The following is a 26,731-nucleotide window of genomic DNA, read 5'->3' as shown; positions in this document are numbered from 1 at the left end:
ATGTTAGAGGATTCACACAAAGTTGGATGTGTTTAATAGTATTGCTCTAATCGAGAATGTTGATGTATACCTTCTGACTTAAATGCATGATATATGCAATACTTTTCTTTCTTATTCTTTTTTTTAAACCCCTCCCCAGTTTTCACATCTGCGCCATTAATTTTTCGAAAAAACCTTGTATATGGAGGGGGAAAAAAACTTACATAAAATGACATACAATTACATATAACATGTGGAACCTGTGAGCAATACAACAAACAAGTTAGGATCACTCTACATGAACGGCCGTCATATCAGAGGAAGGGTTGGTAAGGTAAGTATAAATATATAAGCCAAAGCTGATAGGCAAACAGGTAAGGGAACATCCTCATTGCTGCCTAATCCATGAAAACCTCACCGAGAGTGTAAAGATATGACTACATAGTATACAATACTATAGGCCTAAAGGTTCAATCCTTGTGATTCTAATACGAAAATAAGAATAAGCCACTGATATCTATAGTGGGTATACCCCACTGGCAAATAGACGGCACATGCAAGAAAAACCTACAATATCTAAAGAATACTCAGGAATATCTAAATGTAAAGAAATGAAATGAAAAAGACTAGAAGAGGAACCCCGGCCATAAAGGAGGTAAGTTTGACAGGCAATGGCTTCTTGAGGGCTAGTATATATGTAGGCACCAAGTTGTAGATGATGAGCAAGGAGGGATGAAGGCAAGGCTGTATATAGTGTGTTCTGGTTCGCCAAAGTGGTAAGATAATAGTGGAGATCCAACAAGCCTAAAATGTAAAGGAGGGGAAGGGGTGAAAAAATAAAAGTGTGGGTGAAGGGATTTGAACCCTTGATGTCAGCTCCGGAGGCCGACACCCTACCACTGCCGCCACTGAGCACCCACAACTGTCACTGGAGATTATACCAGCTAAGTAGATGCAATAGGAAAATGGCTGCTGCCCTCTGCCCTTCATACACATCTGCCTCCCTCACAGGCTCCGTTCACTGCACAAAAACTCAGCAGGAAGGTCAACTAAACATTGGACCCCCAACACATGCTATTCAGCTTAATGGGGTCCCTCAGCTTCCTGGCTGCTTTCCACTTAGGTGGCAGGATTTGAGTGGACAAAAGGAGCCAACAGCAATCCACACTGCCTGCAGCCTTTTTATGTCCACTCAGGCCCTGCTGTTTAGTGCCACCGAGCATCCTCCAACATAGGTAGGAACAAAGCCTTTTTGTGGCATTTACATAGATACGCCCAGCCCATGCATATGGGAGTGCACAGTGCCGTCGGCCATTTTTGAAGTAGGCGACACAAAGGGCAGGAGCCGGGGTACTGAAAATCAGCATTCCTGGGGGCAAGAAGCAATAAAATGGATGAAAGTATAGGATTCCCATAACCATATTGCCGCACGGTGAACAATTAAACTAATTTAATTATTTTTTTTTAAATGTAAGAATTGAGTATAAGTGACAGGGATATTACTCTACAGGATAATAAATACAGCCAGTGGCACTTCATCCATGAGGCCACTTGAAGTGGGGATCTCAGGCGGCGCCCCCTGTTGTCAGAAAGGGAGACGGCTCCTCACCTAGGATGCTGAGCGATTGCTGTGACTGTCTGCCGCCCCCTCCTCTCCCAGCAGACCAAACCTTTCTCTAGCTGGGAATGCCCTCGCTCACCTGTGGATGCAGCAGCTGAGTGCCCTCTCACCATCCTGCTGCTAACTAACAGCCCTGTCCTGACTCCTGCTCCTCCCTGCCAGGACTCTGATAGAGAGGAGAGACAGGACACCTGGGCTGCTGTAGGACGGGATCCCCTGGGAGTGTTGGCTGAAGGATCTGTGGTGATGTCCGTGTAATCAATTACATGGGTGGGAGGAGCCAGACTACAAGTGGTGGAGCCGTGCACTAAGCACTAACTCAGTACTTAAAGGGGTATCCTGTGGATAGGGGAAAAGTTAATTTTTCCTGGAAAACCCCTTTAAAAGAATGAACAAAAAGAATGAACATTATTACCAATGGAGAAAGATGTAAAATAAATATTTAATGAGTTTTAGAGTACCTATCATTTAAACATATTTCTGACAGCAAGATTGGAATTGCTGTATGGAGGACCTCCTTATAATAACAACAGTCTGTATAATCACATGAATTTCCATATACAGTGAAAACTTTAAGAGCCGACCACCCAATTTTGCGCAAAAAAATGAATCTTTTTTAATGGGGTGGTCGTGTCAAAAAACAAAGTATAGAAAATGCAGAATTAAGTGTCTAATTGAAGCAGGAACATGAACAGCATACATTTACATATAATGATGAAAGAGCACACAATCATGTATTTTATCACGTGTTTCACAAGTAAGCATTCATACAGCAAAAAGTACTGTATTAGGAACTTTTTAGTACATCCCTACATATGGGAAGCATTGCTCAGCCCTAAAACTCTTCTTTGAACCGTCTAAAGTATAACATAACTACAGTATCTGCTGTATACACCTTTCTTTTACATCAATGGTATCAGCTCTGTACATCATTGTATTTATTTATAAGTATCAAGATCTATACACCATTCTATTCTATCAATGGTATCAGCTCTATACACCATTCTATTCCATCACTGGTATCAGCTCTATACACCATTCTATTCCATCACTGGTATCAGCTCTATACACCATTCTATTCCATCACTGGTATCAGCTCTGTATCGTACCACGTGGTATGAGAAAAGGAATAGTGCCAGCAGAGAGATCAAGAACAACTGATCTAATGCAAAAATGAGAACAAGAAGCAACTACACTCACCGGCCACTTTATTAGGTACACCTGTCCAACTGCACATTACCACTTAATTTCTAATCAGCCAATCACATGGCGGCAACTCAGTGCATTTAGGCATGTAGACATGGTCAAGACAATCTCCTGCAGTTCAAACCGAGCATCAGTATGGGGAAGAAAGGTGATTTGAGGGCCTTTGAACGTGGCATGGTTGTTGGTGCCAGAAGGGCTGGTCTGAGCATTTCAGAAACTGCTGATCTACTGGGATTTTCACGCACAACCATCTCTAGGGTTTACAGAGAATGGTCCGAAAAAGAAAAAACATCCAGTGAGCGGCAGTTCTGTGGGCGGAAATGCCTTGTTGATGCCAGAGGTCAGAGGAGAATGGGCAGACTGGTTCGAGCTGATAGAAAGGCAACAGTGACTCAAATAGCCAACCGTTACAACCAAGGTAGGCAGAAGAGCATCTCTGAATGCACAGTACCTCCAACTTTGAGGCAGATGGGCTACAGCAGCAGAAGACCACACCGGGTGCCACTCCTTTCAGCTAAGAACAGGAAACTGAGGCTACAATTTGCACAAGCTCATCGAATCTGGACAGTAGAAGATTGGAAAAACGTTGCCTGGTCTGATGAGTCCCGATTTTTGCTGCGACATTCGGATGGTAGGGTCAGAATTTGGCGTCAACAACATGAAAGCATGGATCCATCCTGCCTTGTATCAACGGTTCAGGCTGGTGGTGGTGGTGTCATGGTGTGGGGAACATTTTCTTGGCACTCTTTGGGCCTTTTGGTACCAATTGAGCATCGTTGCAACGCCACAGCCTACCTGAGTATTGTTGCTGACCATGTCCATCCCTTTATGACCACAATGTACCCAACATCTGATGGCTACTTTCAGCAGGATAATGCGCCATGTCATAAAGCTAGAATCATCTCAGACTGGTTTCTTGAACATGACAATGAGTTCACTGTACTCCAATGGCCTCCACAGTCACCAGATCTCAATCCAATAGAGCATCTTTGGGATGTGGTGGAACGGGAGATTCGCATCATGGATGTGCAGCCGACAAATCTGCAGCAACTGTGTGATGCCATCATGTCAATATGGACCAAAATCTCTGAGGAATGCTTCCAGCACCTTGTTGTATCTATGCCACCAAGAATTGAGGCAGTTCTGAAGGCAAAAGGGTGTCTAACCCGTTACTAGCATTGTGTACCTAATAAAGTGGCCGGTCAGTGTATTAGCTCTCTTCGATTTATGAACCTTCTACTGGATGCAGAAAAATTTACTCTAGCGACGACCACAAAAAAACTTCAAAAAACCATTACCACTGCTGTAAGTCTAAGTGGAGATTCTGAACTTCCAAAAAGGAAACAGATCTACAGAACAAAACTGAAAAATTCAAGCATACTCTAAAGGAACGCAAACACCGTCAATTTGTCAAGGGTATCACAGAATTCAAAGAGAATAAGGCATACTAATTTTTGACCAATCCATATCAAGGAGGCACGGACAGTAAAGTATACTCTTCAGACACAGAAGTATCAGATTCGGAACCCCGTAAACAAAATAACAAGAGATCGCCCTACCCGACAAGAAACAGAGGGAGGTGATCATGGGGCCCACCAAGAGGACGAGGTGGCAGATACCAAAGAAACAGAGGTCAAAACTACAATGTGTATTCCTCCTATTCTTCTGCCCTGTCTACCTCTACTACAACTTATGCACCTCTTTTTTTGGAGAAAGGTCATCCCCCTCCTCCTCGGGGATGACGGACAATGAAAGATTTTCCAAGGATAACCAAATCATTAATTTATCCCAATATGTTCTTTCCTCTGCAGAAACCAGTCTTTTACAAAAAGGACTATCATTTATCCCCACAAATAAAGTAGACAAGTTCGGTTGGGTCAAAGATTTACATCTTTTCGCCAGATCCCTCAAGTGGAAGAAATTCTTTTTGATAAAAAATCAAAGAACTTTCCAGGATTTGCAATTGGATTATCCAGATTTTGAAGGCATCAATATCCTGACGTCTTTACTACATGAACAAGAGAGACCTGAGGGTAAAGGACCAATCACCGATTGTAGGAAGAAAGGTACCACGATGCCTTCCTTGAGTGATGAGGTGTGATAGACACATTTGTACGGGTTGTAACCCAAGCCATAGATCAACTTGAACCCAGGAGTACACATATGGACTACAATCTTACATTCGAAGAGAGGAAGGCCCTAGTGACATTGGAGAAAAATAGATCCCTTGTTATCAAGCCATCTGACGAGGGTGGGAACCTAGTGATCCTTGATCAAGAGAAATATGTGAGTGTCAACAAGTACTGAGGGATCGATCAAACTATGCTTTTTTAAGGTCAGATCCCACTACACATTTTCAGAAACAACTGAAATCCATTTTGGATTCGGCCAAATTGAGTTCCTTAATTGACCAATTGAACTCACTACAGTTCAATCCCACACCATCATGGATTACAGGCAGTGAAACATTTCCTCAAAAGCCGGAGCATCCATCATATACCCCACAATGATCTAATTCTGTCCTTGTTGGAATTTGTACTCACCAAAAACTACTTTACCTTCTCCTCCCAGATCTTCCACCAGCTCAGGGGCACAGCGATGGGCGCTCCAGTGGCCCCCATATATGCCAACTTGTTCCTGGGCTGGTGGGAGGAGGAGATCGTATTTGGTGAATCTATGAACGTCTATCATGAACATATTCAGCTATGGGGCAGATATATAGACAACGTCTTGGTTCTCTGGTCGGGTGCACGCCATCAGTTTGAGGACTTCATGCACACACTTAATGACAACAATATTGAATGAAATTTACCTTTGAGATACAAACTAACAAACTTTGCTTCCTAGATGTCCTTTTGGAAAGAGGGGAAGGTGGCCATATTAAAACCTCGGTCTATCGTAAACCCATGGCAGTTAACACCCTGCTAAAATGGGACAGCCATCACGCCTTTCCTCTAAGGAGAGGAATACCAAAGGGACAAATTTTTTTGGGAGAGCGCAGAAATTGCTTCTCTCCTTAAGCATTCAAAAAAGAGGCAGCTGTTTTACAGCAACGTTTTCAGGACCATGGATATCCGTCCGGGGTTCTGAAAAAAGCATAACAGAATGCACTAAAGAAGTATAGGCGTACCCTATTGGTCCCCAAAGATCAAGTCAACGAGGACCTGAAACTGAGAGTCATAGGGACCTATGATTCTTCAGCACAACAAATTAGGGAGATATTGGACCAGTTTTGGCCAATACTTAAGACGGACCCTATAGTTGCTACCTTGATTGATGAGAAACCCAGGGTTACCTACAGACGAGGGAGAAATCTGGGAGACCATTTGGTCAATAGCCATTTTTCTCCCCCAACCTCAACGATATGGTTGCGACAAACCAGACTGATGGGTACTTATAGGTGCGGGGCATGCAAGGCATGCCAGTATATCTTGGTCACTAATTGTCACGGATTGTTAGATAGAGCGAAAATTATGAATAGGATGTTTCATACCCCCTCCTATTGATAAAGTGCATAGTGTACTCGTGTGATCATTGTGTTAAAAAAAGATTCCATTCTAAATATAAGTGGGTAATAAATTAAGAACTAAAATCGTGACCATAATTTAAGTGTATGAGTTATTATGTGAATGAAAAGTCTATCTAAAGAAATGAATAAAACTATATATTTATGTGAAAAAATATTTATAAATGAATAAGAAAATATGAATTATATATCAAATAAATATGCATATATGGAATATATCAAATATTATGTGCAGCTGAGCTAGTGTACTAAAAAAGAAAAATATGTGTTATGTGTGGTGCCGAACAAATTAATTATAACAAAATCACAAAAAACGCAACAAAAACGCATAGGGTGCAAAAAAATCGCATGGTGTGAATTTGGGGGGGAAAAAAAGGGAGGCGAAAAGGACGGGGAGAAAAAGAGTCTTTTCCGTCATTTTCAACTTCATATACTTTGTCTGTAACATACATAGAATGGCGCAAGAAAAAAACATACAAATATTAATTAAAATTATTTAAATGATAAAAAGATTAAAACCATTGGGACTTGGACAAGAAAACTCAGGATCTAGCACCGTAATTCAGAAACGGAGCGAAGCTCAGAACCTCATTCATGCCCATAGGATACACAGTCTTAAACTTCCATATCTATTTAGCTTCGCATTGAGCCAGGTGTGTAGGAATTGCAATCATGGTACCTTTTGAAATGCTGTGCTACAGGTTTTAAATTAGTATGCATATTCTCATTGCGTGCAGTTTCAATGTCCCTCATGTGCTCTCGAACGCGTATCTTCAAAGCTCGACTTGTAAGTCCAAAATATATCTTAGTACAGGGGCATGTAGCGTAGTAAATCACATACCTTGTGTCACATGTGATAGTCTGCCGAATGTCATATGTATGCTGACCAGAAGAGTCGGTGAAATTCGTGGCCCATTCGATGTTAGGGCATGCCACACATTTCCCACATGGGGTACACCCCCACTTGGGTCCTCTAGTTTTGAAGGGATTCCTTTGTTGTCCAGGATAGTGACTTTTTTTAACTTCCCTTTTAGGTTGGCAGATCTTCTGGCAGTAATCGACGGTGTCTTCGGTTAGTATTTCTGTAGAGTAGTATCTGATAATAAAACAGGCCAATACTGTTGCATCACTTCCCTCATTTTTTGCCATTGGCCATGGTAGTTAGTAATATATCTTACCTGATTGTCTGACCTCCTCGAGATAGATGTGTGAATTAACTGTTGTCTGTCTATTGTCTTGGCTCGTTTATATGCTTTCTTCAATGCTCTCTCACTGTATCCTCTGTCCAGGAACCTTCGTTGTAGTTCCTGTGCCTGTCGCTCAAAGTCTTCATCAGAAGAGCAAATGCGGCGGATCCTCAGTTACTGGCCAGTCGGTAATGCCTTGATTGTAGATGTTGGGTGGGAGGACGTTGCGTGTAGAATTTAGTTCACCGATGTGGACTTCCTATACACATCCGTCTGTAAATAACCAGAGGAATCCTTTTTTTATCATAATGTCCAAAAAATCTATTTTTTCTACATCCCATTTATATGTCAAATGGATGTTACAGGTGTTATTGTTTAATTCTTCCATGAAGGTCTGTAAATCCTCTTCAGTCCCCTGCCAGATCAGGAAAACATCATCAATGTATCGTGCCCACATGACGACACGATCCATTGAGATGGGCTCACAGGAGAAGGTCCCTCTCCCACAGCCCCAGGAAAAGGTTGGCATACGAGGGCGCACAAGGCACCCCCATAGCCGTTCCCTGGAGCTGTAGGTAGAAGGACCCATTAAAAATGAAAAAATTGTGTGTTAGGGTAAAAGACAGCAACTCAGTCAGGCATTCAATTGCGTCATTGTCCACATCTCCATTCCGCAAAAAATATGACACCGCCTCCAGACCATCTTGATGTTTAATATTAGTATATAGTGACTCACATGTTACCAACAACATATCTTGATCTAAATGTATTCCGTCTAGTTTTTTAATGAGGTCAGCAGTGTCTTTTTAATGTTAGGTATAACTTTTTTGCTACGTAAGTTCATAAGCTCATTGCCACAATTCCCCCTAGGGTGTACTTACCCCGTTCTGGCTTATTAATTACTGTGGTGCAGGATTGTTCCTGATATTAGGACACAAATGTGTGCTATAACTTAGGGAGTCACAATCCATTGTTTTATATTCTTCATTCTCATATTTGCATGTACTTTCATAATCATTTATGATAATCTGTGTTTATTGGAATTGCTGGATGCATGTATTATTATAATTATTCTCAACCATCTATTATAGTTTTGTCTTCACCATACATAGTAACTATTTCTCAAAATTAATCTCCATGCAACATTAATCTATGCCACCATCCATAGCTCCAAGTTCCATGCAAATGGGCTTAGTCCCTGTCCTGATCTCATGCCTTAGATATGTATAGTGGAACGCATTTTGCGTTCCAGTAGCCATATTGAGTGGGTTATACCTAATTGTTTTACTACCAGCATCCTTTTGAACTATAGTTTAGACTATGTATATGATCCCCAGTTGGGCAGGACTCATTGTCTTTATGGCTCCAGTATCGTTATTTTGTGCTACTGCATTTCCCGTGTCGCCTCCATATTGGAACGCAAGGTGCGTTCCAACTACCAGAAGTGACGCTACCCACTGGCGCGCCAAATGCAATCCATAGGGCATCAACGTCACTGAGGCATTTGACCTATGCCGAAAGTGACGTATACAGCAAATGCCGATACAGGAAGTAGCTGGACGCCATGCTTTATTAGCTGACGTTAGCCCCGGCAGTACGCCTCCATCCATCATGGAGATGACAGCACCAAACTGGAGCTTATGATATATGGGATCCCAATGGCGATACTACATCTGAGTTATGGATATGCATAAGTAGCATTTCCACTTTACACCTATTCACAATCATTTAGCCCAGCCAGCATTTATCTTACACTGGTAGGGCAATAGAGGATATTGTCTGCTATACCCTGTTCTCTTATATGTATGTTTGGATACATTATCGCCGGGTATCCTCTACCGTTTACATGCTAGTCCGATTTAGGGGACATTTGGCCGCTACTTGGTACCTACATGTTCTTTAGCATTATTATTGTTGGCAGAATACATGCTGTTTTGTTATTTATGTTGTATAGCATACAAACCATCTCACTTTCGTGTTTGAATCACAAACAATAGAGTGCTACTAGTTTATCTGCGTATATACATACCATCTAATGTATAGCCAGTCCGGGAGCTCTTGTTACCCATAATTCTTATGGGGGGATTTAACACTTGCTTTTATCTATTGTCTATTTATCTATTGCTCATACTTTATCGCCAACCCCATCCATATGTTGGTGTGCAGCTTGTCTCAAATTATGGTATTACAGAATGGACACGATTGGGTGTATATTTTCCCTGATGATCCCGTTCTAATCTGATGGGTGAAACACGTTGGAAATAAGATTGATTATACCAATATTGCTTTGATGCTCTTTGAGTAATATCCAAAAAATCCAAGTTAATGCTGCATTTTTTTTGCATTTTTGAATATGTACAGTATTATTTAAGCACCTGCACAGAGTTTATTTCACCATTTTGTAGTTTTTTTCCTGGGCACATATACTAGGCAAGGGACCGACACCGCGGTTGGGGCCACCCTATTAAGGAGGTGGGTTCCTCAAAAGGCAGGGTGAGACATTGGAACATCAAGAATAGTATGCACCATACCCCCCCCCCCCCCCCCCATATCCCGGTAATGCCTTGTTGCCGTAGGTGTTTATGTGATGTGTTTATGTGGCACTCACATGTTTTGTGAGACTACTGGGATGGCTGATTACAATATGAGATTATTGGGGAAGCGCTGGCTACTATCTAAGAGACTATGGGGAAGGGCTGGCTACTAAATAAGAGACTATGAGGGAGGGCTGGCTACTATATGACACTATTGGGGGCTGGCTACTATTTGAACACTATTGGGAGGGCTGGCTAATATGTGGGGCAGTTTTGGTTTGGTTGGCTACTACATGGGGCAATATTGGGGGGGGTTGGCTATTACATGGGTTGAAGTTTAATCATGGCACAGCAATATATCATGTCATTTATCAAAGTGCACAGCGCTGACAGTACCAGGATTGCCGGGTGCTGATCTGACAGTGCCAGGACGGCAGCATTCGTGCTTAAATAATTATCAAGGTTGGCCCTCGACTTTGTCCAATTTTTTAATTTTGGCCCACAATGTATTTGAGTTTAACACCCCTGCTCTACATGAATGGCCCTCAAATCAGAGGAAGGGTTGGTAAGGTAAGAATAAATATATAAGCCAAAGCTAATAGGCAAACAGGTAAGGGAACATTCTCATTGCTGCCTAATCCATTAAAACCTCACCGAGAGTGTAAAGATATGACTACATAGTATACAATACTATAGGCCTAAAAGTTCAATCCTTGTGATTTTAATACGAAAATAAGAATAAGCCACTGATATCTATAGTGGGTATACCCCACTGGCAAATAGATGGCACATGCAAGAAAAACCTACAATATCCAAAGAATACTCAAGAATAGCTAAATGTAAAGAAATGAAATGAAAAAGACTAGAAGAGGAACCCCGGCCATAAAGGAGGTATGTTTGACAGGCAATGGCTTCTTGAGAGACAGTATATATGTAGGCACCAAGTTGTAGATGATGAGCAAGGAGGGATGAAGGCAAGGCTGTATATAGTGTGTTCTGGTTCGCCAAAGTGGTAAGATAATAGTGGAGATCCAATAAGCCTAAAATGTAAAAGAAGGGAAGGGGTGAAAAAATAAAAGTGTGGGTGAAGGGATTTGAACCCTTGATGTCAGCTACGGAGGCCGACACCCTACCACTGCCGCCACTGAGCACCCACAACTGTCACTGGAGATTATACCAGCTAAGTAGATGCAATAGGAAAATGGCTGCCGCCCTCTGCCCTTCATACACATCTGCCTCCCTCACAGGCTCCGTTCACTGCACAAAAACTCAGCAGGAAGGTCAACTAAACATTGGGACCCCCAACACATGCTATTCAGCTTAATGGGGTCCCTCAGCTTCCTGGCTGCTTTCCACTTAGGTGGCAGAATTTGAGTGGACAAAAGGAGCCAACAGCAATCCACACTGCCTGCAGCCATTTTATGTCCACTCAGGCCCTGCTGTTTAGTGCCACCGAGCATCCTCCAAGATAGGTAGGAACAAAGCCTTTTTGTGGCATTTACACAGATACGGCCACCCATGCATATGTGAGTGCAATGTGCCTTCGGCCATTTTGGAAGTGGGCGACACAAAGGGCAGGAGCCGGGGTACTGAAAATCAGCATTCCTTAGGGCAAGAAGCAATAAAATGGATGTAAGTATAGGACTCCCATAACCATAATGCCACACGGTGAACAATTAAACCAAACTGTGGTGTAGTAAGGTGTAATACACGTCAGTGTACCATAGTGAACATGACTGGGGGGAATTAAAAGAAATCGTGAGACCTGAGTATAAGTGACAGCGATATTACTTTACAGGATAATAAATACAGCCAGTGGCACTTCATCCATGAGGCCACTTGAAGTGGGGATCTCAGGCGGCGCCCCCTGTTGTTAGAAAGGGAGACGGCTCCTCACCTAGGATGCTGAGCGATTGCTGTGACTGTCTGCCGCCCCCTCCTCTCCCAGCAGACCACACCTTTCTCTAGCTGGGAATGCCCTCGCTCACCTGTGGATGCAGCAGCTGAGTGCCCTCTCACCATCCTGCTGCTAACTAACAGCCCTGTCCTGACTCCTGCTCCTCCCTGCCAGGACTCTGATAGAGAGGAGAGACAGGACACCTGGGCTGCTGTAGGACGGGATCCCCTGGGGAGTGTTGGCTGAAGGACCTGTGGTGATGTCCGTGTAATCAATTACATGGGTGGGAGGAGCCAGACTACAAGTGGTGGAGCCGTGCACTAAGCACTAACTCAGGGACATACAGTACTTAAAGGGGTATCCTGTGGATAGGGGAAAAGTTAATTTTTTCTGGAAAACCCCTTTAAAAGAATGAACAAAAAGAATGAACATTATTACCAATGGAGAAAGATGTAAAATAAATATTTAATGAGTTTTAGAGTACCTATCATTTAAACATATTTCTGACAGCAAGATTGGAATTGCTGTATGGAGGACCTCCTTATAATAACAACAGTCTGTATAATTACATGAATTTCCATATACAGTGAAAACTCTAAGAGCCGACCACCCAATTTTGCACAAAAAAATAATCTTTTTTTAATGGGGTGGTCTTGTCAAAAAACAAAGTATAGAAAATGCAGAATTAAAGGAGAAGTCCGACCAAAATTAATTTTTGATATGTTGTTACTTATGAAAAGTTATACAAATTTCTAATGTACATTAATTATGGGAAATGCACATATAGGGCTATTTCCCTTAATTTAGTAGATCAGGAAGTGTTAGAATTCTCTCAGATCCAGTGACGTCACAACGAAAGGTGTAATTCCTATGGAGTGTCCAGCAGGGGGCGCTCTCTATATAGAAGTCTATGGGACTTTATTGTGTCTATGGATTTCTATGTAATGTAATGTAGTGTAGTGCAGTGTACAGTGCTTTATTGAATGAATACATCTATGGAATACTTTAGGGAGCAAGTGTCCTTGCTTCCCAATGTATTGCATAAATGTATTCATTCAAAACATTAGGATATCACAGTAAGCCCGCCGATCCGCCGCACGCCGATCCGCCACATATACACTGAACTACAGCTCCCATCATCTGCTTATCGTATGAACAGGTGATGGGAGCTGTAGCTGGGTAATGGATATCACTTGCCTGCAATGCCACTGCTTATGCCGCCGGGTGCAGGGGGGAGCCGCTCAGTACACAGGACCGCTCCCCCTTCCTCCTCCTCCTTCTGGGAACCTATAGCACTGCTGACTCCCTGCCTGGCCATACCGGCTCCCGATGCATCTTGGTGTACGCACTGATGCATCGGGAGCCGGTATATGAGAGCGGAGGGGAGTCAGCAGTGGTATAGGGGGGTAAGCTATCCCGGAAGAAGGAGGAGGGGGGAGCGCTCCTGTGTACTGAGCGGCTCCCCCCTGCGCCCGGCGGCATAAGCAGTGGCATCGCAGGCAAGTGATATCCATTACCCAGCTACAGCTCTCATCACCTGTTCATACTATAAGCAGATGATGGGAGCTGTAGTTCAGTGTATATGCGGCGGATCGGCGGAAATGCAGCGGATCGGCGGGCGGCGGGAATGCGGCGGATCGGCGGGCGGCGGGAATGCGGCGGATCGGCAGGCGGCGGGAATGCGGCGGGCTTGCTGTGATATCCTAATGTATTGAATAAATACATTTATGCAATACTTTGGGGAGCAAGGACACTTGCTCCCCAAAGTATTCCATAGATGTATTCATTCAATAAAGCACTGTACACTACACTACATTACATTACATTACATAGAAATCCATAGAAAAAATAAAGTCCCATAGACTTCTATATAGAGAGCGCCCCCTGCTGGACACTCCATAGGAATTACACCTTTTGTCGTGACGTCACTGGATCTGAGAGAATTCTAACACTTCCTGATCTACTAAATTAAGGGAAATAGCCCTATATGTGCATTTCCCATAAATAATGTACATTAGAAATTTGTATAACTTTTCATAAGTAACAACATATCAAAAATTAATTTTGGTCGGACTTCTACTTTAAGTGTCTAATTATAGCAGGAACATGAACAGCATACATTTACACATAATGACAAAAGAGCACACAATCATGTAGTTTATCACGTGTTTCACAAGTAAGCAGTCAGGGCCCTTGCACACTGAGCAATTCTCGAGGAATTGTAGCTGAAAGTTTTCAGGCAGAATTCAAGCAGAATTTAAGCCCCCCATTGACTACTATAGGATTCCTCTAGCAGATCTACAGCAGAAAATTCTGCTCGGAAATTCTGCAGTGTGAACAACAGAGCAGAAAACCCATTGAACACAATGGGACTTTGCTCTGCACATTTTTTACGGGAGGAATTTCAAGCTGAATTTTGAGCTGAATTTCAAGCTGAATTCCTCGCCTTTTCCTCAGTGTGCACATACCCTCATAGAGCAAAAAGTGCTGTATTAGAAACTTTTAAGTACATCCATACATATGGGAAGCATTGCCCAGCCCTAAAACTCTTCTTGGAACCGACTAAAGTATAACATAAGTACAGTATCTGCTGTATACACCATTCTATTACATCAATGGTATCAGCTCTGTACATCACTGTATTCTATTACAGGTATCAGGATCTATACACCATTCTATTACATCACTGGTATCAGCTCTATACACCATTCTATTCCATTACTGGTATCAGGATCTATACACCATTCTATTACATCACTGGTATCAGCTCTGTACACCATTCTGTTCTATCACTGGTATCAGGATCTATACACCATTCTATTCCATCAGTGGTATCAGCTCTGTACACCATTACATTACTGATATAGGCTCTATACACCATTATATTAAATCTTATCTATCAGGATCTATACACCATTCTATTCTATCACTGGTATCAGCTCAGTACACCATTCTATTCTATAACTGGTATCAGCTCAGTACACCATTCTATTCTATCACTGGTATCAGGAGCTATACACCATTCTATTCTATCACTTATATCAGCTCTGTACATTATTCTATTCCATCACTGGTATCAGGATCTATACACCCTTCTATTCCATCACTGGTATCAGGATCTATACACCATTCTATTCCATCACTGGTATCAGCTCTAGACACCATTCTGTTCCATCACTGGTATCAGCTCTATACACCATTCTATTCCATTACTGGTATAAGGATCTATACACCATTCTATTCCATCACTGGTATCAGGATCTATACACCATTCTATTCCATCACTGGTATCAGGATCTATACACCATTCTATTCTATCACTGGTATCAGCTCTATACACCATTCTATTCCATCACTGGTATCAGGATCTATACACCATTCTATTCTATCACTGGTATCAGCTCTATACACCATTCTATTCCATCACTGGTATCAGCTCTGTATCGTACCACGTGGTTTGAGAAAAAGGAATAGTGCCATCATAGAGAACAACTGATCTTATGCAAAAATGGGAACAAGAAACAACTATAAGCTCTCTTTGATTCATGAACCTGCTATTGGATGCAGAAAAATTTACTCTAGCGACGACCACAAAAAAACTTCAAGAAACCATTACCACTGCTGTAAGTCTAAGTGGAGATTCTGAATTTCCTAAAAGGAAACAGAGCTACAGAACAAAATTTGAAAAATTCAAGCATACTCTAAAGCAGTGCTTCCCAACCTTTTCCACCTCAGGGCACACCTTGGAAAAAAAAATTTCCTCGGGGCACCCCTACTAAATAATATTCTACAAAATAAGAAAACCGTCATACAGTGACTCACAGGTGACGTCTTCTTTGATCTGAGGAGTCACTTTCCCTTTTCCTCTCCATCCGCCATGATGATTTCTTCCAGCTACTTTTCATGTCTTCAGAACCTGCAAGACAAACAATTTAGGCTCCGCACATTTCTAGAAACTTCCTTCCCTTTCTCCCTCCTGTCGGCTCGCAAAGTAACTGCGCTGTTTGGTGTTATGTGCAGTAAAGCGGGTAGGAATGTGGGATGCCCCCTGTATGTAGGGTCCCCTGCTGTGCCCCCTGTATGTAGGATCCCCCGCTGTGCCCCCATGAACTAATAATGCCCCCAGTGGTGCCCCCTATGAACTAATAATGCCCCCAAAGGTGCCCCCTATAAACTAAAAATGCCCCCAGAGGGGCCCCCTAAAAAATAAAAATGCCCCCAGAGGGGCCCCCTATGAACTAATAATGCCCCCAGACATGCCCCCTATGAACTAATAATGCCCCCAGAGGTGCCCCCTATGAACTAATAATGCCCCCAGAGGTGCCCCCTATGAACTAATAATGCCTCCAGAGGTGCCCCCATAAACTAATAATGCCCCCAGAGGTGCCCCCTATGAACTAATAATGCCTCCAGAGGTGCCCCCATAAACTAATAATGCCCCCAGAGGTGCCCCCATGAACTATTAATGCCCCCAGAGGTGCCCCCATAAACAAATAATGCCCCCAGAGGTGCCCCCATGAACTAATAATGCCCCCAGAGGTGCCCCCATGAACTAATAATGCCCCCAGAGGTGCCCCCATGAACTAATAATGCCCCCAGAGGTGCCCCCATGAACTAATAATGCCCCCAGAGGTGCCCCCATGAACTAATAATGCCCCCAGAGGTGCCCCCATGAACTAATAATGCCCCCAGAGGTGCCCCTATATACTAATAATGCCCCAGGGGTGGCCTCCATATACTAATAATGCCCCCAGAGGTGCCCCCATTAGCTAATAATGCCCCCAGAGGTGCCCCCATGAAATAATAATGTCCCCATGAACTAACAATGCCCCCAGAGGTGCCCCCATATACTAATAATGCCCCATGAGCTAATAATGCCCCCAGAGGTGCCCCCATGAACAAATAATCCCCCAGAGGTGCCCCCATATACTAATATTGCCCCAGGGGTGGCCCCCATATACTAATAATCCCCCCAGAGGTGCCCCCATATACTAATAATGACCCATGAGCTAATAATGCCCCCAGAGGTGCCCCCGTGAACAAATAATCCCCCAGAGGTGCCCCCATATACTAATATTCCCCCAAAGGTGCCCCCATATACTAATAATGCCCCCAGAGGTGCCCCCTATGAACTAATAATGCCCCCAGAGGTGACCCTATATACTAATAATGCCCCCAGAGGTGACCCCATATACTAATAATGCCCCCAGAGGTGCCCCCATGAACTAATAATGCCCCCAGAGGTGCCCCCATATACTAATAATGCCCCCAGAGGTGCCCCCATATACTAATAATGTCCCCAGAGGTGCCCCCATATACCAATAATGCCCCCAGAGGTTCCCCCATGAACTAATAATGCCCCCAGAGGTGCCCCCATATACAAATAATGCCCCCAGAGGTGCCCCCATATACTAATAATGCCCCCAGAGGTGCCCCCCATATACTAATAATGCCCCCAGAGGTGCACCTATATACTAATAATGCCCCCAGAGGTGCACCCCATGAACTAATAATGCCCCCTGCTCTGCCCCTTAAAAAAAAAAAACATCCTACTCACCTAATCTGCGCTGCGGCTGCAGGCAGCAGCTCTCCTCCTCCTCTTTGGGCACCATCTTGCGAGCCGCGGGGACGGGACTTCCGGCAGGCGTGATGACGTCACATCACCACGCCTGCCGGAGAGGTCACGTCCCGGCCTCCCATAGGCTGCTGGTATAAAGTGTCGGCGGCCTATGGGAGTGAATATAGGAGCAGGACGCTGACACTTCCTGCTCCTATATTCTGCTTACTTTAATGTTCCGCCCGCTCATAGTGCGGGGCGGAACATGAAAGTGATCGGTGCATCCCGAGAAGCTGCGCGGCCGCAGCTTCTCGGGATGCTTAAAGAGACAGCGCACATTTCCCACCGGGATCCCGCGGCACCCCTGGCGGGTTCTCCCGGCACACCAGCGTGCCGCGGCATCCCGGATGGGAAACGCTGCTCTAAAGGAACGCAAACACCGTCAATTTGTCAAGGGTATCACAGAATTCAAAGAGAATAAGGCATACAAATTTTTGACCAATCCATATCGGGGAGGTACGGACAGTGAGATGTCCTCTTCAGACACAGAAGTATCAGATTCGGAACCCCGTAAACAAAATAACAAGAGATCGCCCTACCCGACAAGAAACAGAGGGAGGTGATCATGGGGCCCACCAAGAGGACGAGGTGGCAGATACCAAAGAAACAGAGGTCAAAACTACAATGTGTATTCCTCCTATTCTTCTGCCCTGTCTACCTCTACTACAACTTATGCACCTCTTTTTTTGGAAAAAGGTCCTCCCTCTCCTCCTTGGGGATGACGGACAATGAAAGATTTTCCAAGGATAACCAAATCATTAATTTATCCCAATATGTTCTTTCCTCTGCAGAAATCAGTCTTTTACAAAAAGGACTATCATTTATCCCCACAAATAAAGTAGACCAGTACGGTTGGGTCAAAGATATACATCTTTTCGCCAGATCCCTCAAGTGGAAGAAGGTTTTTTTTATGAAAAATCAAAGAACTTTCCAGGATTTGCAATCGGATTATCTAGACTTTGAAGGCATCAATATCCTGACGTCTTTACTACATGAACAAGGAGACCTGAGGGTACAGGACCATTCACCGATTGTAAGAAGAAAAGTACCAGGATGCCTTCCTTGAGTAATGATGGTGTGATAGACACATTTGTACGGGGTGTAACCCAAGCCACAGATCAACTTGAACCCAGGAGTACACATACGGACTACAATCTTACATTCGAAGAGAGGAAGGCCTAGTGACATTGGAGAAAAATAGATCCCTTGTTATCAAGCCATCCGACGAGGGTGGAAACCTAGTGATCATTGATCAAGAGAAATATGTGAGTGTCAACAAGTACTGAGGGATCGATAAAACTATGCTTTTTTAAGGTCAGATCCCACTACACATTTTCAGAAACAACTGAAATCTATTTTGGATTCAACCAAATTGAGTTCCTTAATTGACCAAACCGAGTATGATTTTATGGACCCATTGCAACCACAGTTAGCCACCTTTTACGCGCTCTCCAAAATCCACAAGGGGTTTTACCTCTTAAAATGTCAGCCCATCGTTTCCGGTATTAACAATCTTACTTAGAACGTGGGGATCTATTTAGACAAAGTACTGAGACCATTTTTTACCTCTCTCCCTTCATACCTAAGAGACGCCACAGGCATGTTGTTGAGAATCCAGGACGTAGTCTTAGAGGACATCATCTACTCTGCTCAGTCGATGTAGAGGCTCTCTACAGTTCAATCCCACACCATATTGGATTACAGGCAGTGAAACATTTCCTCAAAAGCCGGAGCATCCATCGTATACCCCACAATGATCTAATTCTGTCCTTGTTGGAATTTGTACTCACCAAAAACTACTTTAGCTTCTCCTCCCAGATCTTCCACCAGCTCAGGGGCACAGCGATGGGCGCCCCAGTGGCGCCCACGTATGCCAACTTGTTCCTGGGCTGGTGGGAGGAGGAGATCGTATTTGGTGAATCTATGAACGTCTATCATGAACATATTCAGCTATGGGGCAGATATATTGACGACGTCTTGGTTCTCTGGTCGGGTACACGCCATCAGTTTAAAGACTTCATGAACACACTTAATGACAACAATATTGAATGAAATTTACCTTTGAGATACAAACTAACAAACTTTGCTTCCTAGATGTCCTTTTGGAAAGAGGGGAAGGTGGCAATATTAAAACCTCGGTCTATCGTAAACCCATGGCAGTTAACACCCTGCTAAAATGGGACAGCCATCACGCCTTTCCTCTAAGGAGAGGAATACCAAAGAGACAATATTTTAGAGAGCGCAGAAATTGCTCCTCCCCTGAAGCATTCAAAAAAGAGGCAGCTGTTTTACAGCAACGTTTCAGGACCATGGATATCCGTCCGGGATTCTGAAAAAAGCGTAACAGAAAGCACTAAAGAAGGATAGGCGTACCCTATTGGTCCCCAAAGATCAAGTCAACGAGGACCTGAAACTGAGAGTCATAGGGACCTATGATTCTTCAGCACAACAAATTAGGGAGATATTGGACCCGTTTTGGCCAATACTAAAGGCGGACCCTATAGTTGCTACCTTGATTGATGAGAAACCCAGGGTTACCTACAGACGAGGGAGAAATCAGGGAGACCATTTGGTCAATAGCCATTTTTCTCCCCCAACCTCAACGATGTGGTTGCGACAAACCAGACTGATGGGTACTTATAGGTGCGGGGCATGCAAGGCATGCCAGTATATCTTGGTCACTAATTGTCACGGATTGTTAGATAGACCGAAAATTATGAATAGGATGTTTCATACCCCCTACTATTGATAAAGTGCATAGTGTGCTCGTGTGATCATTGTGTTTAAAAAGATTACATTGTAAATATAAGTGGGTAATAAATTATTAAGAACTAAAATCGTGACCATAATTTAGGTGTATGAGTGATTATGTGAATGAAAAATCTATCTAAAGAAATGAATAAAATTATATATTTATGTGAAAAAATATTTATAAATGAATAAGAAAATATGAATTATATATCAAATAAATATGCATATGTGGAATATAGGAAATATTATGTGCAGGTGAGCTAGTGTACTAAAAAATAAAAACACGTGTTATGTTTGGTGCCAAACAAATAAATTATCACAAAATCACAAAAAACGCAACAAAGACGCATAGGGTGCAAAAAATCGCATGGTGTGAATTGGGAAAAAAAAGGGAGGAGAAAAGGACGGGGAGAAAAATATTTTTTTCCATCATTTTCAACTTCATATATTTTGTCTGTAACATCCATAGAATGGCGCAGGTGGGAGAGAAAATTCTAACATAAAGAAAAAAACATACAAATATTAATTAAAATTATTTAAATGATAAAAAGATTAAAACCAATGGGACTTGGACAAAAAAAGCTCAGGATCTAGCACCTTAATGCAGAAACGGAGCGAAGCTCAGAACCTCATTCATGCCAATAGGATACACAGTCTTTAACTTCCATATCCATTTAGCTTCGCATTGAGCCAGGTGCGTATTCCAATCACCCCCCCCCCCCCCCGACTCCTATACTCATCTTGTCAAAGCCTCTAACCTTTAGAAGGTGGGAATTGCAATCATGGTACCTTTTGAAATGCCGTGCTACAGATTTTCAATTAGTATGCATATTCTCATTGCGTGCAGTTTCAATGTCCCTCATGTGCTCTCGAATGCGTATCTTCAAAGCTCGACTTGTAAGTCCAATATATATCTAAGTACAGGGGCATGTAGCGTAGTAAATCACATACCTTGTGTCACATGTGATAGTCTGTCGAATGTCATATGTATGCTGACCAGAAGAGTCGGTGAAATTCGTGGCCCATTCGATGTTAGGGCTGAAGGACCTGTGGTGATGTCCGTGTAATCAATTACATGGGCGGGAGAAGCCAGACTACAAGTGATGGAGCCGTGCACTAAGCACTAACTCAGGGACATACAGTACTTAAAGGGGTATCCTGTGGATAGGGAAAAAGTTTTTAATGGGGTGGTCGTGTCAAAAAACAAAGTATAGAAAATGCAGAATTAAGTGTCTAATTGTAGCAGGAACATGAACAGCATACATTTACAGATAAATAATGATAAAAGAGCACACAATCATGTATTTTATAACATGTTTCACGAGTAAGCATTTATACAGCAAAAAGTACACCATTACATTACAGCTATAGGCTCTATACACCATTATATTACATCTTATGTATCAGGATCTATACACCATTCTATTCCATCACTGGTATCAGCTCTGTACTCCATTCTATTCCATCACTGGTATCAGCTCTATACACCATTCTATTACATCACTGGTATCACCTCTGTACACTATTACTTTACCGGTATAGGCTCTATACACCATTATATTACATTACTGGTATCAGGATCTATACACCATTCCATTCCATTACTTGTATCAGGATCTATACACCATTCTATACTATCACTGGTATCAGTTCAGTACATCATTCTATTCCATCACTGGTATCAGGATCTATACACCATTCTATTCCATCACTGGTATCAGGATCTATAAACCATTCTATTCCATCAATGGTATCAGCTCTGTACACCATTCTATTACATTACTGGTATAACCCCTATACACCATTCTATTACATCTCTTGTATCAGGATCTATACCCTATTTTGTTACATCACTGGTATCAGCACTATAAAACCATTCGATTACATAACTAGTATCACCTCAGTACACCATCCTATTACATCAACTCCTTTCTAGTCAGCTCCGCAGTGGGACAGCTGGATTGGAGTTGCTGTTCAGAGCATTTCCTTATACTAGTTACAGTCTATATAACACACATGATCCTCCATAATATTTCCATTAATAAGTTGTGTGACGCGACCTACTGTAATTGTCTATCACCTTCTTTAGTGTAATGCTGAGAAGGTTACATTTGCCATAAGTATATGATAGGCCTTTCCCTTCACTATAACTTTTATATAGCTGATGTTAGAGAATTCACACAAAGTTGGATGTGTTTAATAGTATTGCTCTAATCGAGAATGTTGATGTATACCTTCTGACTTAAATGCATGATATATGCAATACTTTTCTTTCTTAATCTTTTTTTAAAACCCCTCCCCCAGTTTTCATGTATGTGCTCTTAATTTTTCAATAAAACCTTGTATATGGAGGGGGAAAAAAACTTACATAAAATGACATACAATTACATACAACATGTGGAACCTGTCAGCAGCACAACAAACAAGTTAGGATCACTCTACATGAACGGCCGTCATATCAGAGGAAGGGTTGGTAAGGTAAGTATAAATATATAAGCCAAAGCTGATAGGCAAACAGGTAAGGGAACATCCTCATTGCTGCCTAATCCATGAAAACCTCACAGAGAGTGTAAAGATATGACTACATAGTATACAATACTATAGGCCTAAAGGTTCAATCCTTGTGATTCTAATATGAAAATAAGAATAAGCCACTGATATCTATAGTGGGTATACCCCACTGGCAAATAGATGGCACATGCAAGAAAAACGTACAATATCAAAAGAATACTCAGGAATATCTAAATGTGAAGAAATGAAATGAAAAAGACTAGAAAAGGAACCCCGGCCATAAAGGAGGTATGTTTGACAGGCAATGGCTTCTTGAGAGACAGTATATATGTATAAGAGAAACAGATTGCTGAACTCAGGGAGACCAGCCAAACGACAACACTGCCGGCTGCTAGTGAAAGCGCTCAGTGCAGTGAAATCCTAGGTGCATTGCCCCCTGGGAATCACAAATATGCAAAAGAGGGCTCCTCTTTGCCACTAGGCATTGCTTCCACCTAGCCTGAATCCTGCTCCACACTGATGAGGGGCAACGCCCCGAAACCCTAGACTTGGCTTATCCCTTCTCATTACATTGACTTATAGGGCCACTTAATATGGTGGTTTTGGTGGTTTCCTAACAGGAGCTGCCCCTTGGCTGGGTCCTTCCCGGAGGGATATCTGGCTAGTCCTGTGTTTTGAGACTCTTCAATAAGGCTCCACGGGCTCCTCTTTTGCATATTAGTTTATATGTAGGCACCAAGTTGTAGATGATGAGCAAGGAGGGATGAAGGCAAGGCTGTATATAGTGTGTTCTGGTTCGCCAAAGTGGTAAGATAATAGTGGAGATCCAACAAGCCTAAAATGTAAAGGAGGGGGTGAAAAAAAAAGTGTGGGTGAAGGGATTTGAACCCTTGATGTCAGCTCTGGAGGCCGACACCCTACCACTGCCGCCACTGAGCACCCACAACTGTCACTGGAGCTGGAGCCAGCTAAGTAGATGCAATAGGAAAATGGCTGCTGCCCTCTGCCCTTCATACACATCTGCCTCCCTCACAGGCTCCATTCACTGCACAAAAACTCAGCAGGAAGGTCAACTAAACATTGGACCCCCCAACACATGCTATTCAGCTTAATGGGGTCCCTCAGCTTCCTGGCTGCTTTCCACTTAGGTGGCAGGATTTGAGTGGACAGAAGGAGCCAACAACAATCCACACTGCCTGCAGCCTTTTTATGTCCACTCAGGCCCTGCTGTTTAGTGCCACCGAGCATCCTCCAACATAGGTAGGAACAAAGCCTTTTTGTGGCATTTACACAGATACGCCCAGCCCATGCATATGGGAGTGCACAGTGCCGTCAACCATTTTGGAAGTGGGCGACACAAAGGGCAGGAGCCGGGGGACTGAAAATCAGCATTCCTGGGGGCAAGAAGCAATAAAATGGATGTAAGTATAGGATTCCCATAACCATAACGATGAACGGTGAACAATTAAACCCAACTGTGGCGTAGTAAGGTGTAATACACATCAATGTACCATATATATGCACCGAAATATCGATACTACTGTCGGTACCAGGATTTCCTGGTATCGATACTTTGATGTGCAATAGCGCAGATGTGCAATAGCGCAGCTTAACATAGAGTATAGTGCAGAGAACAGAGCCGGCGGCCATCTGAGCGCCGGCTGTGCTCTCTGTGCGCTCCCCACCCCCTGTGCGGCTCACCAACTCCTTCTCCATGCTGCCTGGTCCCGGTGTCATCTCTCTCCCCCGCGCGGCTCACCAACTCACCAGCTTCTGCTCCATCTCCATGCTGCCCGGTCAAGCAGGTCAGTGAGCCAGCGTGCCACAGCACATGTGTCACGGCCTGGGGTTAACCCCATACTACCCACTGGCCGACCCCTGTTCTGCAACCAGCGGGGGCCGTCCGGGTACAGCATGCCGCTGTCACTACGGAGCGGTATTCATACTGGGCTGTGCTCCGCTGTGACTCCCGACCCCCGCACACAGGCTGCAGCCTCCTCACTACGGGACAATCTCTAAAGCAATCGGCTGCGGCGTACGGAGCGGCTCGGATGCTGCAGACACTTTACAGCGGCATCTACACAGTTACATCGGCTATTTAACTGTGTAGATGCCTATGTCATTTGTCAGCAGCATCCGAGCCGCTCCGTACGCCGCAGCCGATTGCTTTAAAGATTGTCCCATAGTAAAGAGGCTGCGGCCTGTGTGCGGGGGCCGGGAGTCACAGCGGAGCGGGGAGGGAGGGGGGACTGACGCCAGGACCAAGCAGCATAGAGCAGGAGGTAAAGGTTCTGCTCCACTACATCTATTACTATCCCCAATGTACTATACTAGTGCAGGGTCAGCACTAGGATAGTATATTGGGGATAGTAGTTGTATAGCTATGTGTCAACCATACAACTACTATCCCCAATATACTATACTAATGTTATGTGTCAGCCATACTACTACTACCCCCAACATACTTTACTGTGCGTCAGCGATACAACTACTACCCCCAACCTACTATACTGCGTGTCAGCCATACAACTACTACCCCCAACCTACTATACTGCGTGTCACCCATACAACTACTACCCCCAACCTACTATACTGCGTGTCACCCATACAACTACTACCCCCAACCTACTATACTGCGTGTCAGCCATACAACTACTACCCCCAACATACTATACTGTGTGTCAGCCATACTACCTTCCCAATCTCGCACAGTATACAGTGTTTAAAGCTGCAAATCATTGCGCACTAAAAAACGACTCTCAGACAGCCCTACAGGCTGAAAGATTTTGAAAAAGTTATGAGAATCAAAAAACAGCAATTTTAAGCACATGTATTGTAAAAAAAAAAACTACAAGATACGTAACTTTTGTAACATTTGTACAGTGTAAGTTGTAAATTAAAATAAAAATATATTGTACCATTGTAATAGTACCGACCTGAAGAATAAAGATAACATGTCAGCTATATTACATAGTGAACATTGGGGAGCGTTATATCTGCAGTTGGGGGGGGAGGGGCATTATATTGAATCATTATGGGGAGGGGGGGATCGTTATACGCCAAGTATCAAAATGGTATTGAGTATCGAAATAAAAAAGGTGGTATTGGTATCTAACTCAAAATTCTGGTATCGTGACATCCCTAGTACCATAGTGAACATAACTGGGGGGAATTAAAAGAAATCGTGAGAACTGAGTATAAGTGACAGCGATATTACTCTACAGGATAATAAATACAGCCAGTGGCACTTCATCCATGAGGCCACTTGAAGTGGAGACCTCAGGTGGCGCCCCCTGTTGTCAGAAAGGGAGACGGCTCCTCACCTAGGATGCTGAGCGATTGCTGTGACTGTCTGCCGCCCCCTTCTCTCCCAGCAGACCACACCTTTCTCTAGCTGGGAATGCCCTCGCTCACCTGTGGATGCAGCAGCTGAGTGCCCTCTCACCATCCTGCTGCTAACTAACAGCCCTGTCCTGACTCCTGCGATCGGGCGGCCGGGGCTGCGGGCGGCTGGCTGGAGCATATACTTCACCTGGTCCCCGCTCCGGCTTGCTGAAGACATCGGGAACCGCCGGAGCCGGGATCAGGTGAAGTATCAGCTCTGTCGGCCGGGGGGTTAATGGGGAGGGCTGCAGACAAATTCGCAGCAGGGATGTACATCCCTGCTGCGTGTTTGTCTGCCATTAAAAGTATAGGGCCGGGATCTGCAGCGAGTCTCGCTGCAAAAACGCAGCATGGAGACTCGCTGCAGACCCCCCAAGTGGGTTTGTAACCTTAATGAGTTTTAGAGTACCTATCATTTAAACATATTTCTGACAGCAAGATTGGAATTGCTGTATGGAGGACCTCCTTATAATAACAACAGTCTGTATAATCACATGAATTTCCATATACAGTAAAAA

At 43.6% G+C, this 26,731-nt stretch overlaps 1 long non-coding RNA gene across 3 annotated transcripts in view; it reads right to left on the bottom strand.

The window, feature by feature from the left end:
- The window catches only part of LOC138780951 (uncharacterized), a 244,515-nt gene that overhangs the window by 158,598 nt on the left and 59,186 nt on the right, over positions 1-26,731 (bottom strand). Inside the window, exons 3-4 of one of the 3 annotated variants that reach the window (XR_011361647.1) lie at positions 7,511-7,792; positions 7,118-7,428 (exon numbers count right to left, since the gene is read on the bottom strand). The exons of the other annotated variants lie outside the window; for them this stretch is intronic. This is a non-coding gene — a long non-coding RNA (uncharacterized lncRNA). Of the gene's footprint in view, positions 1-7,117; positions 7,429-7,510; positions 7,793-26,731 lie in introns of those variants that run through there. 3 annotated transcript variants of the gene reach the window in all.

The sequence above is a fragment of the Dendropsophus ebraccatus genome, chromosome 1 (assembly GCF_027789765.1).
Source record: "Dendropsophus ebraccatus isolate aDenEbr1 chromosome 1, aDenEbr1.pat, whole genome shotgun sequence".
Classification (NCBI taxonomy): domain Eukaryota; kingdom Metazoa; phylum Chordata; class Amphibia; order Anura; family Hylidae; genus Dendropsophus; species Dendropsophus ebraccatus.
This window is presented reverse-complemented; position numbering and strand designations above follow the sequence as displayed.